General features: G+C 44.9%; 1 protein-coding gene and 1 long non-coding RNA gene across 5 annotated transcripts in view; one reads left to right on the top strand and one right to left on the bottom strand.

Annotated features, from left to right (window-relative positions):
* DAGLB (diacylglycerol lipase beta) overlaps window positions 1–12506 on the bottom strand; it is a 254600-nt gene that overhangs the window by 99435 nt on the left and 142659 nt on the right. The window lies entirely within an intron of this gene.
* Window positions 1–12506, top strand: part of LOC144786152 (uncharacterized) — a 166638-nt gene that overhangs the window by 105082 nt on the left and 49050 nt on the right. The window lies entirely within an intron of this gene.

The following is a 12506-nucleotide window of genomic DNA, read 5'->3' as shown; positions in this document are numbered from 1 at the left end:
TCCTTTCAGAAAGCTTTATTTCTGTCATCTGAGCCGTTTTTTTCTTGTCTGAGCCGATTTTTTCTTGCTGTAGCGATAGTTAGGAAAAGAAATGGCCTAAAAATGTAACAGTATTATCAGGACAAGTACTGATATGACATGTATCAGCCTTAAAGTTTATTCCATTGAATGTAAATATGCTAAACAAGGTGGACTTTTTTTTACTAAAGTCCCCTCTATATATTAACTCTAATTGCAACATGTGTAATGTCTTATAGATTGCCATGATTCAAATACTCATTAGTCCTAACATTTTTTTAATATAATAAGTTCCTGGTATTTTTAAGCTTTTTAAAAAAAAAAAAAGTTATCTATTATATTTATTCTTTTATATATGTATTACCTCGCCCACGGATGCTAGGATTTGTTGCAAAGGATTGATGAATTTATACTGTGCCTGGAAGAATCTCTAATGTCTCCACAAACTGTGTGCCCTCCAAAGCCAACCTTTTACTGAGCAGATAGTTTATGTACGTATGTATGTACCAACTTTACTTCCTTCAATTGGCACATCCCGTTTATGATGATTGTTTTTAAATATTGTATTGTATTCTTTTATGGTTGTTTTAACCGAAATAAAGAAATTGATGATGATGATTTCTGTCATTACGACCATAAAAGTAGGCAATGGAAACAATAAATGCAATACAAGAAAACAGACAAAAAAGGTAATCCAATAAAATGACATCCCGATCTATTATTAGGCACTGACATAGTTCCAAATCCAGCATCACAATAAAGTGACTGTGCAAGATCAATACTGTGCAAAGGAAAAGAAGTATGAAAAACACAACTGTGCGAATAGTTTCAATACAGGTCATACAGAGGAGTTAATTGAAGCAGCAATCACAGCCATACCTCTAAAATACAAACTGTATACACACCAATAAAAAGTAAAACTAAATACATTTTGAGGTTAAAACAGTTAAAAATGTTAAAATACAGGTTAAAACCCTAGAAAATTACAAAGATGTGCTGCTGCAACTAAGGTAACGATTTTACAAAAGCCATGCGCCTAAGCCACATTGAAGTCAGGAATCTTGACACGGCAAAGACAATGGGCTTACGGGTGTCAGACTTCAAAACTCTAAATGCCTCAGCACAGTGAACAAACCCTAAATTCCTGCACAGTTGGACAAGCCAGCGCTTCCTTATTAATGTATAACCTGGGCAAAAGAAAAAGACATGAAGCTCCGTCTCTTCCTCCCAATTGCAAGCTGGGCATTCTCTAGGAGAAGAGTGTGTCCATTTGTGGGTGAATACACGGAGTGGCAGAATGCCCATTCTAAACTGGACATACAGTTTCCTCGCCAGAGATGGCTGGAAGTCATCTAGAAAAGATTCCATTCTGTAATCATCTTTTAGCAACAAAAATTGGGCCGTCAGCGGAAAGCTTGCTTGAAGGGTAAGCTTTTACCACTTCAGAGCGTGGGGTTGCAGCACAAAGTTGGTTTTCCCATCTTAGTGCATTCATCCTTTATATGTGCAAACCAGGGGATTTTTACTACTCCTGGAAGGTTTAATATCTCTTTTAGTTCTGTTCTGTAAGCTGCCAATTCCGGAGTCACCCACATTCTATGCCAAAAAGTTAGGGCTCTGAGGCCCAACTCCTCCTTAATCGGTCTAATTCCTAGATCCATCCACAGGGGAACAAGGGGGGTACTAGCGGGGAGACCCAGAATCTGCCTCAAAGTTATTTTCTACTTTGCTCACAGGTCCAAACAGCAATGCCCCCAGAGTTCAGCCCCATACATTGCCGCATCCCTGGCTTGGGCCTTGTAAATCTTAACTATGGGCCCAGCAGGTTTAGAGGTGGAATTTCTGGATAACTTGGCAATCCCCCCAGAGGTCTGGGCTAACCTAAGCTTTGCTTTAGCAGTTTGTGGGCCCCACTCCATATTTTCTGTCAGTGTGACCCCTAGATATTCAAACACTGACACCCTGTCCAAGATGGTACCCTCCAGCATAGGGTTAGGGCGGCTTGTCTTGGGGGGTTGGAGACCATAAACTTTGTCTTCAGGGTTTTGATCTCCAACCCCCTTCTGCCACAAAAAGTGGCAAAGCTGTCCAGGACCCTCTGAATGCCCATCGGAGACTTTGACAGTAGCAAAGAATCAACCGCAAACATCATTGCGGGGACTTTGGTACCTGCCAGTTTGGGGGCATTGTTGTCCCTGACCTCTGCAAGGTGGGATACCAGAGAGTTGACAAAGAGGAAAAACAGGGTAGGTGGGAGCACACACCACTGCCTTACACCCCATCGACTGGAAATCGGGGGTTCAACTTGCCTCCTTTTCCACACCTCACTTGGGCAAAATGACCTTCATGCAATCTAATAAGTATATTCAGAAGGTAAGGGGGAATCCCCACATCTCCAAGTACCCCCCATTGCTTGGCCCTGGGCATGAAGTCGAAAGCCGTCTTCAGATCCACGAAGATCAAATAGAGGTTGCCACCCTCCATTCTCACCGTTTTCCAAAACATAAGTTGGAGTCTGTAAATTTGGTCCACGGTGGAAATGTTCTTCCTGAATTCCTGCATGATAAGGGCCTAGAATATCATGTTCTCCCATCCACCCCTGCAAACAGTCGAGAACTACCCGTGCAAAGAGTTTTTGCATGACGTCGATCAGACTGATCGGTCTGTAATTTGCAGGGAGAAGCGGCGACCACTTTTTAAAAACTGGGACTATTTCTGCCCCTGCCCAGGTTTCGGGAATTGGCATGCCCTTCAAGATGGCATTAAATAGAGCCCACAGATAAGGTTCCCAAATTCCTGGTTTTGCCTGGAAGAGATCCCCCGGTATCTTGTCCAATCCCGGCGCTTTGCCCAAAGGGAGCTTACTTATCGCACTTAAAACTTCTGAGAGAGTGAATGCAATAAGTTCTTCATGGTTAGCACTAGGAATAATCTGAAATACATCTCCACAGGAGACGGGGACATTCTTTGTGGTACATAGGGCCTGGCTTCTGCTGATATATTAGATTCAATAGCAGCCTTGCCCTGACAACTACCAGTGGCAACTATGGACCAGAACTCTCTTTGATCTTTGTTAGCCAGTTTGCAGGGCGTCCCATCTGTCCATTTGCCAATCCTCCTTCGCTAGCCTAATGGTCTCTTTGTACAGCGCCCTCTTTTCTTTGAATAATGGCCTGTTTTTAGCTTTGATGGCCTCCAATAAAGCTTGTTTTGTCACAAAATCATTTCACCAGATATATAAGACACCCTACCATACTCCTAACTTGAGAAGAAGGAGGTAGCTCCATGGGAAGGTGCATAGAAAAAGTGCTCAATTGTGAAGTGAATAAGGATCAAGAAAGGGAAAGATTCCAAAAGAAAGCAAAAAACAAACATCACTCAAAATATTCTAAATATGACCGATAACAAAAATCAGTCAAGTTAGGCCTGTCCAACATAAATCAATATACAACAAATTAATTAAATTTGGTTTGTAACAGAACAGAGAGATATCATCTGTAGCGAGGGCGGGGCGGAGGGGACGCCTGGTACAAGCCTGCTAAGGGGTGAGCGTCGACATTTCGACCTGACTTAAGGGCATGGAGGGTAATTGTAGCCTCATCCAGGGGATCCTCCTCAGGACAAAGGACAGGGGGGAGGAACCTACTCAATGTGTATGTAAATCTGGGCTCCCAGGGTAGTCACCCACATCCACGTTGCGGTTTTTGACCCAATTCCAGAGAGCAAAAAAGGGGGGAGAGAGAATCCTCATAAGATCCATCCCGAAATACGGTGAATTCATAGCCATTTGAAAATGGATTATAGTTATTCGATAAGATAAAAACGGCCCAATTATGTAATACAAGGGTACTGAAAAACCAATCACTTACCCGCACTGGTGTTGCGGTGTAAGGACAAGGTTAGAGGATTTCTAATTTATAATTTGCGAATCGTACAAGCAACATAATTGACAGCGGCCCGGAGTGGAGTCCTCACCTTGCCCAGCTGTGAGGACACCACTCTCATTCAGTTTCATAGACTTTTGAAATGTTGTATCTTCTGAGAATTTAAGGAACTGGCTCCACATAGGATCTGCAAATGAATGGTCCAAACATCTCTAAAATTAACCCATTCAAAGCCCGCCCTCCAAATGCTATTTAATGAAAATATCACAAAAACTACTGAACAGCTTTAGGCAAATGCAAAACCCCCAAAACATTGCTCAGAATAAAGTTTAGGCTTCATGACATGTCTGCTGTAGCAAAGAGTAAAGTTTCCAACTGAGTTAAAATGCAAAACATATTTTGTTCAGACTATACAATTTCATACCCCCTGCCCCCAACAGACATGCACGAAACTTCACATGCCAGAACTAAACAACTTAACACTATTCGTTTGAAAAGTTTCACACAAACACATTTGTATAATATTTTATCAAAGTTTAAGTACACCAAAAAATGTTTTTTCAACCTAAACCAAGATCTAACCATAACAACATAGTTGACAGACTGTACAATTTATATGCTGGAGGCACTGCTGAGGTCAGGAAAAAAGGTTCGGGGAAAGCACAGCTCACACATGATGTTCTAGATAAAATCACCATCATCATCATTAAAAATATCAATTAAAATGCTATGGCTGCTGGGGCACACAGCTTAAATTATGGCTGAAAGACCAAGAATATATTGGGAATAAGCAAGGACAAGTACAGTGATCTGGAGTAAAAGTGGACTGAACAGAGGGCTTGTGAGAACTGGTTACACCATTAATGCCCTGGGCACAGCCACATTATGGGAAAAGGCTTCCACTGTGGAGCCTGGCATCCATACTTCACTGGACATGGATGAAGGTTTTATTCGAAGGACAAGCCTTGTGCCCATAACCCACTGGATACTGTCAAAAAGGGCTATGGTCACACTCAATATGTGAGTTCAGTTCCTACTCCTGCAACCTCTTGGGTATAGACATAAGTAGAACCCAATGGAAGGTGAAGGAGCTCCTTCAGTGACGTAATAAATACTGTGAATGGTGATGTAATGTGTGTGAGGGTTCTAAAGCAGTGCACTGGGCGGAGGAGTTGTATTTCAATGCTTACCATTTAAACTGAATTTCACTGGTATGTAGGTTTTACAATATACTTACAACACAACTTCAAAGAAGGGGGTCTAAGGGAAAATTTAGAGACCAGCACAGATTAATTCCCCACATATAATATTGAAATAAACCACAGAGAATCCGCGGGTCTGACTCAGCTTGACAAGCTCAGCAACACAAACAGTAAAAGTACCGGACACCGTACCGACGGATAGAGTGGTGCCCCACGACCTGAGCTGTGGCCAGGTGAGGTGAGGAGTGCACCCGTACAATAACGGGTTCTGTCCAAATTCCTGTGACATCTTAAAATAAGAATGAAGCCACAGGGAAATGTAGGTTGTATCTAATCCAACCACATAATTTGAGAATCCTGTACATATTTTCTTTTTCTGTTTGCAGTAGCGATATATTATCAAGGTCCTCAGGAATGCCGAGATCACATTTTGATCAACAAGGCTGAAACATGTAGACCAGTTTTTTTCGGACTAATGCAGTTATTTGGTTTAAGCTGCATACACACTGGTTTTAGTTTTTACACCAGGGTAGATCTCAATATAGGTGTTTTTTCTTCCTAGGGGGCAATTTTAAATCACTTTTTCACTGCAGGCACTGCAACCATCACCTAAAAGGAAAATGCTACTTACCAGCATGCATCTGTTCTTGGCATGTAAAGCTGCAGAGTTACACACTGTTGCATAGATCGCCATCTAGTGTTGGGCCCGTATGTTTGCACTTGTTTTTGTCCTGAAAATTTCTGTGGAAGTCACGAGATAGGTGACTCCTCCTTTGGATCACATTGCGCATGGGCATCGGCTCCATCCTCAGATTGTTTTTCGCCATTAGGGAAATGATGGAGCTTTACGAGAAAAGGAAGGGTGTCCATGCAAGCTGTATCTAATTAAGATAATACTGGAACAGATAAAGGTAGCCGGGGAGGCGGATGGGCGTGTGTAACTCTGCAGCTCTTCATGCCAAGAACAAATGCATACTGGTAAGTAGCATTTTCTGTTCGAGGCATATGAGCTGCAGATTACACACTGTTGCATAGATTATACAGCAGTACCCCCCTCTTAGCGGCAACCACCAGTATCTGTTGCAGTAGTTTGAAATACTGTTTTGAGTGCAGCCTGGCCTACAGTAGCTTGTTGTATAGTTTGCACATCTACACAATAGTGTTTTGTGAATGTGTGCGGTGTAGACCATGTAGCTGCTTTACAGATGTCATCTAAGGGAAAGTTCCCTAAAAATGCCAGTGAAGCCCCTATCTTTCTTGTAGAGTGGGCTTTAGGAGGAACAGATAATGTACGTTGAGCTTTGTGGTAGCAAATTTGTATACATTTGACAATCCATCTGGCAATCCCAGATTTTGATATAGGGGTGCCTTTGTGTGGTGGTGAGAAAGACACGAAAAGTTGTTTGGTCTTACGAAAGGGTTGTGTTCTCTCAATGTAGAATAGTAACGTTCTTTTTACATCTAAGGTATGAAGAGCTCTTTCTGCGACTGTTTGTGGCTGCGAGAAAAAAACGGGCCTTTACACAGACTGGTTGAGGTGAAAGGGAGAAATGACTTTAGGAAGGAATTTAGGATTAGTACGGAGAACGACCTTATTATGATGCATTTGTAGGAAAGGTTCTTGAATAGTTAGTGCTTGTAGTTCACTAACTCTCCGTAAAGAAGTAATAGCTACTAGGAACGCAACCTTCCATGTTAAGAATTGTAGTTCACATTTATGTAAAGGTTCGAAGGGAGATCCCATTAGCCGTGTGAGAACAATGTTTAAATTCCGCACCGGTGAAGGTGGTGCTCTGGGAGGAATTATTCTTTTAAGGCCTTTCATAAAGACTTTTATAGCAGGTACTCTGAAAAGAGATAAATGCTGTCTATTTTGTAGATATGCTGCTTTGGCAGCTAGATGCAGTCTAATGGACGTGTAGGCTAAGTTACATCTTTGGAGGTGTAATAGGTAGCCTATGATGTGCTGAATAGACACATCTAGGGTATAGATATTGTTGTTGTGACAATATATTACAAACCGTTTCCATTTGGCTGCATATCATAGTCTAGTGGTTGGACGTCTAGCTTCTTTTATGACGTTCATGCAGTCAGGAGGAAGGTTAAGGTAACCGAATTCTAGGACCTCAGGAGCCAGATCGCAAGGTTGAGCTGAGCTGGCCCCGGGTGTCTGATCTCTCCATGGTTCTGGGGTAAGAGGCGTGGAGATAGGTATAGTTTTTGGTGCAGTACTACAGAAAGTTCCAGCAGTGTGGTGTACCACGGTTGTCTGGTCCACGTTGGAGCAACTAGGATGAGGGTTAGAGAATGTTGCTGTAGTTTGCGCACTGCTAGTGGCATGAGTGGGAGAGGCGGAAAGGCGTCGGCAAATCTGCCTGACCAATTCATCCATATCGCATTGCCTTTGGACAGTGGGTGTGGATATCTGGAGGCGAAGCTTGGGCATTTGGCGTTTTCGTGGGTGGCGCAACGAGGTGTATCTGAGGTTGCCCCCACATCTGAAAGAACGGTTGAAGAACTTGTGGATGAAGTTCCCACTTGTGGATCTGTTGTATTTGGCGGCTCAACAGATCTGCCATGGTGTTCTGTACTCCTGGAACATGTTGGACTAAGAGGAATATGTTCTGAGGTGTAGCCCACCACCATATGTTCTGAGCTAGCTGAGAGAGTTGTAGGGAGGGTGTTCCGCCCTGTTTTTGTATGTAATACATGGCTGTCATGTTGTCCGTGCGGACTAATAAAGTTTTGCCTGATATTTGCTTTTAGGATGCTTTTAAGGCTAGGAATATGGCTAGTAACTCCAGGTGATTGATGTGGAGTTATTTTTGTTGTGGTGTCCACCTGCCCTGCATGGTGTGTCGCAGTAGGTGAGCTCTCCAGCCGGAGAGCGATGCGCCCGCTGTCAAGACGATTTGAGGAACTGGCTCTAGGAACGGTCGCCCTTTGCAAAGGTTTTTGGTGTTCCACCACTGCAGAAAGCGATGAGTATGACCGTCTACCAACACTAGATCTGTCGAACTTGAGCCTGGTTCCATTGGCGTGCTAAGCACTCTTGAAGGGGACGCATTTGTAGTCGTGCATGAGGCACTATAAATATGCAAGAGGCCATCATCCCTATGAGCTGCATGAACACCCGGGCTGGAAGGGAGTGTTCTGGTTGAAATTTTGTGAGAAGAGCTTGCGTGTTTGCTATTCTGACAGGAGAGGGATAAGCTAGCGCTTTTGAGGTGTTTATTGTGGCACCAAGGTATTGTTGTATGTGGGACGGTTGCAGATGGGACTTGATGTGGTTTATTGTGAACCCCAAGTCGTGAAGTAGTTGGATAGTGGCGTGAGTGTGTTGTACACACTGGTTGTAAGAGCTGGTTTTTATCAGCCAGTCGTCTAGATATGGGAAGACGTGAATGTGCGGTCTTCTTAAGTGCACTGCCACTACTGCTAGGCACTTGGTGAATACCCTTGGTGCAGTTGTAACTCCGAATGGGAGTACTTTGAATTGATAGTGCTGACTGTCTATTACAAATCTGAGATACTTCCTGTGAGCGGTGTGAATGGGAATGTGGAAGTAGGCGTCTTTGAGATCTAGAGTAGCAAGGAAGTCGTTTTGTGAAAGAAGAGGAAAGACCTGCTGGAGTGTGACCATATGGAAATTGTCTGACTGTATGTATATGTTTAGGGGTCTGAGGTCTAGAATAGGTCTTTGAGAGCCGTCCTTCTTTGGGATAAGAAAGTACAGGGAGTAAACTCCCTTGTTTTGTTGGTGCAGAGGAACTGGTTCTATTGCACGTTTTTGTAAGAGGGATATTACGTCTTGCTTTAGCAGTAATAGATGCTCTGGTGACATTGGACGCTGTCTGGGTGGTATGTTTGGGGGGGGGGTTGATGTTAGTTCGAGACAGTAACCTGATTGAATTATTTGTCGCACCCACCTGTCTGATGGGAGGTTGTTCCAGACAGCAAGGAATTGTTGCAATCTTCCCCCCACTGGAGTGGAATGGTGAGGGGGAAGTGGAGGAAAGTCACTGGGTAGGGGTGGAGGCAGAGCGGGAGTTGTTAGTTTTGACTCTGCCTTTTTCTTATTGTTACACCTGTAACCCCCTCTTTGGTAGCCCCTAGTGAAGGTGGATTGGCTAGGGGTTTTGTAAGAAGTGGAGGGGCTATGCGAGGAGTAGCCTCTGGTGGTGCCTCTGTAGGATGAGCGACGAAAGGAGCGTCTGGGAGCTTGCGACTGCAAGGCTCCTATAGATTTAGCTGTGTCTGTGTCCTCTTTCATCTTTTCAAGGGATACATCAACATTAGGGCCACATAGGTGTTGCTCATCAAATGGTTGATTTAGGATGGAGTTCTGGACTTCGGGTTTGAAGCCTGAAATACGTAGCCAGGTATGCCTACGCAACAGGACGCTGGTGTTAATTGCCCTTGAAGCAGTATCTGCCGCATCTAGGGCACAATGGATGGAGGTATTAGTGATAGTTTTACCTTCTTGTATGAGTTCATTGGCCCTATTTTTGTATTTATCTGGGAGATGCTGCATTATGGATTCAAGCTCATCATAATGTACCCTGTCGTACCTTGCTAAAAGCGCTTGAGTATTGGCGATGCGCCATATGTTTGCTGCCTGTGATGCCGTTCATTTGCCAGAGGCGTCAAGGAGTTTAGACTCCTTATCTGGTGGGGGGCCTCACATGATGTTTGGGAACGTACCCTTTTCCGTGCATTGAAGACTACAAGGAAGTCTAGTGGCGCAGGCCCCTAATATAGACTGGATCTGTAGGGGCATGCTTATATTTTTTCTCTATTCAGGGGTTGAGGACTCGAGCCCTGACTGGATCTTTAAAAACCTCTGGTGCATGCTTAATCACCCCCTTAAGCGTGGGTAGAATTGAAGTGGAGTGTGGTGTCGAAAGTGTCCACAAAAAAAATGTTCCTCCACTGTGTCCGTGTGTAGTTCAACCCCAAGGTATTGGGCAGCCCTATGGACAAGTTGGTTAAAGCCTATAGTGTCCTCTGGGGGGGGGGAAGGCCTGGAGGGATATATATCATCTTGGGGAACATATGGGATGTTCGGGGTGTTATAATCATCCCATGGGTTAGGGGAGTGAGGAGGACTATGGTTCCCTAATGAATCATCCCCACCTCCCCCTGTATCATCAGAATCGCTACCCACATCATCATCATCACGTCCTACTGAAGTAGATGATGGTGTAGGAGAGCGATGTGGTGGTGGAGGAGGTGGAGGAGGAGGAGGAGGAGGAGAAGGGATCCTTAATGGAAAGGTTGCAATGTCTCTCTTGTTAGGAGGAGGAGCCGGTGCAGGCACATCTAGTGGTTGCTTCTTGGAGCTAAGAGTCAATTGACCAGTCTTAGGATCTTTCACAAGAGTCTTTTGGGTGGGATCTGGTTGAAAAAGTTCCTCTGTATAAGGCAGATCCTTCGGTGTCGAAGTTTTCGGTTCCGGAGGCTTTTTCGGCACCGACTCTGTACCTGTTCTAGGTTCTTTTGGCTTGGAACAGTGACCTTTTGCAGTGTCCTTGGCCGGCGGAACGAGTTGTTTTTTCAGGTCCGAGGGCTTTTTCAGCTCCGAAATATGGGAGTCGGGGCCCTTAGGTGGTAGTTTTTTGGTTGGCTCTGAGTGTGTTTTCGACGTCAATGAGCCAGTGCCAGTCTTCGGCTCCGAGTGCTTGGATGTCAAAGCAGCGGTCGGCGTGGCGAGTTAGTAGATGGCTTCTTTTTCTGTGCCGGTAGGTGTGTGTCGGCACCGGGGGTAGGCTGACTCGTGCCCGCGTCGCCTAAAGGCTTAGTAGGCTTCTTTACTGAGCCCAAAGGTGGGGCATGGGAAGCAGTCTATTGGTGTGCACCCGGCCCGAAGGCGAGGGTGGGACCGAAGCCTTTTTGAAGGGTGTCGGGGAAGGGTCGAGCCGACGTGTGTACTTACGTCCCGCTGTGACGGAGTGATGTCCTCGGTGTCGGAGTAGCCGACGCCTTCTTCGGCCCGCTGCTGTTCTGGCACGTCGACGCCCTCTTCAAAGATGTCGTCGGGGGATCGAAGCTGACGAGCGAGCCATGGTCCTTCGAACTTGTTGGTCCTTAATTGTCTTTTTGGAGCGGAAGGAGGCACAAGCCGAACAGTCCCTGGCCTCGTGCTCTGGTGAGAGGCAAAGGTTGCACACCTCTTAGAGATCGGTGTGGGGAAACTTCGTCCCACATTAAGGACACTTTTTGAATGGCGTCTTTTCCATGAGCTAGGAGATAAGGCCTAGGTAGGCCCGAAGGCCTTCGTGGGCTACCGGAATCGAAGACCTCGAAGTTATCGAGACTCGCGTTGAGAGGGAAACGCGTTTGAGACAATACCGCCGGAAACGGGTGAGGGATTGCGCGCCGAACGAAAACTCGGTTTGATACCGAAGCGCAGGAAACACATCCGAGCCTGAAAACAATCTGAGGATGGAGCCGATGCCCATGATCAATGTGATCCAAAGGAGGAGTCACGTATCTTGTGACTTCCAAAGAACTTTTCAGGACAAAAACAAGTGCAAACATCCGGGCCCAACACTAGATGGTGATCTATGCAACAGTGTGTAATCTGCAGCTCATATGCCTCAAACCATCTATTTTGCTTCATTTCGAGTGGATTTAGTAAATCCTAGCTTTGACCACCTAAAACATCCCTGAGCTCCTCTGTCCTAGGGAGGGGTTTGTAGCCCTTAGTTGCACTAGGTTTTGCAACTAAGCGGAGGTTCCAGCTGAGTTCAAGCTGAGTCAGACCCGCGAATTCTCTGTGGTTTATTTAGGTTTTACAATATAATCATCTCGGGCCCGATGTACGACCCTTTTTAGCGGTCTCAAATGTAAAAAAACGGCAATTTCCAACCTCTAAAAAGGGTTGTGGTATGTACAAACCCTATTTTGCGAGTCGGTAACATATTGAAGACTCACGAAATAGGGTTTGCGATCCGCTATCAGGAAGGTGAGTGCCAAGGGCGTCTCTTCCTAATAAGGAGTCGCACTGGTATGTACGATTGTTTTGCAACCAAAAATGCGGTCGCAAAGCAATCATCTCAGTTACCAGTGGCAAACAGGAAGGGGACCCATTCTCCTTTGTGAAAGTATGCGAAAATATATATTTTTAAAGAGTAGGCAGTGGTCCCACGGACCACTGCCTGCCCTCAAAAAATGAAAAGAAATGTTTTCATTTTTTTTTCTTTTCAAATGCACCCCGTTTTCCTTTAAGGAAAATGAGCTGCATTTGGGAGATAAAGTTACTTAATTTAAAAACAAACAGACATGGTGGTCTGCTGTCCCCAGCAAGCCAACATCCCTCTGTTCTTGCCATTCCCAATGGGTCTCAAATTGTGACTTGCCTCATGAATACTGATGAAGCATGACATTTGCAACCCCACTG

This window comes from Lissotriton helveticus, chromosome 10 (genome assembly GCF_964261635.1).
Source record: "Lissotriton helveticus chromosome 10, aLisHel1.1, whole genome shotgun sequence".
NCBI lineage: Eukaryota > Metazoa > Chordata > Amphibia > Caudata > Salamandridae > Lissotriton > Lissotriton helveticus.
Note: the sequence above shows the minus strand (reverse complement) of the source record. Positions and strands in the feature narration are given on the sequence as shown.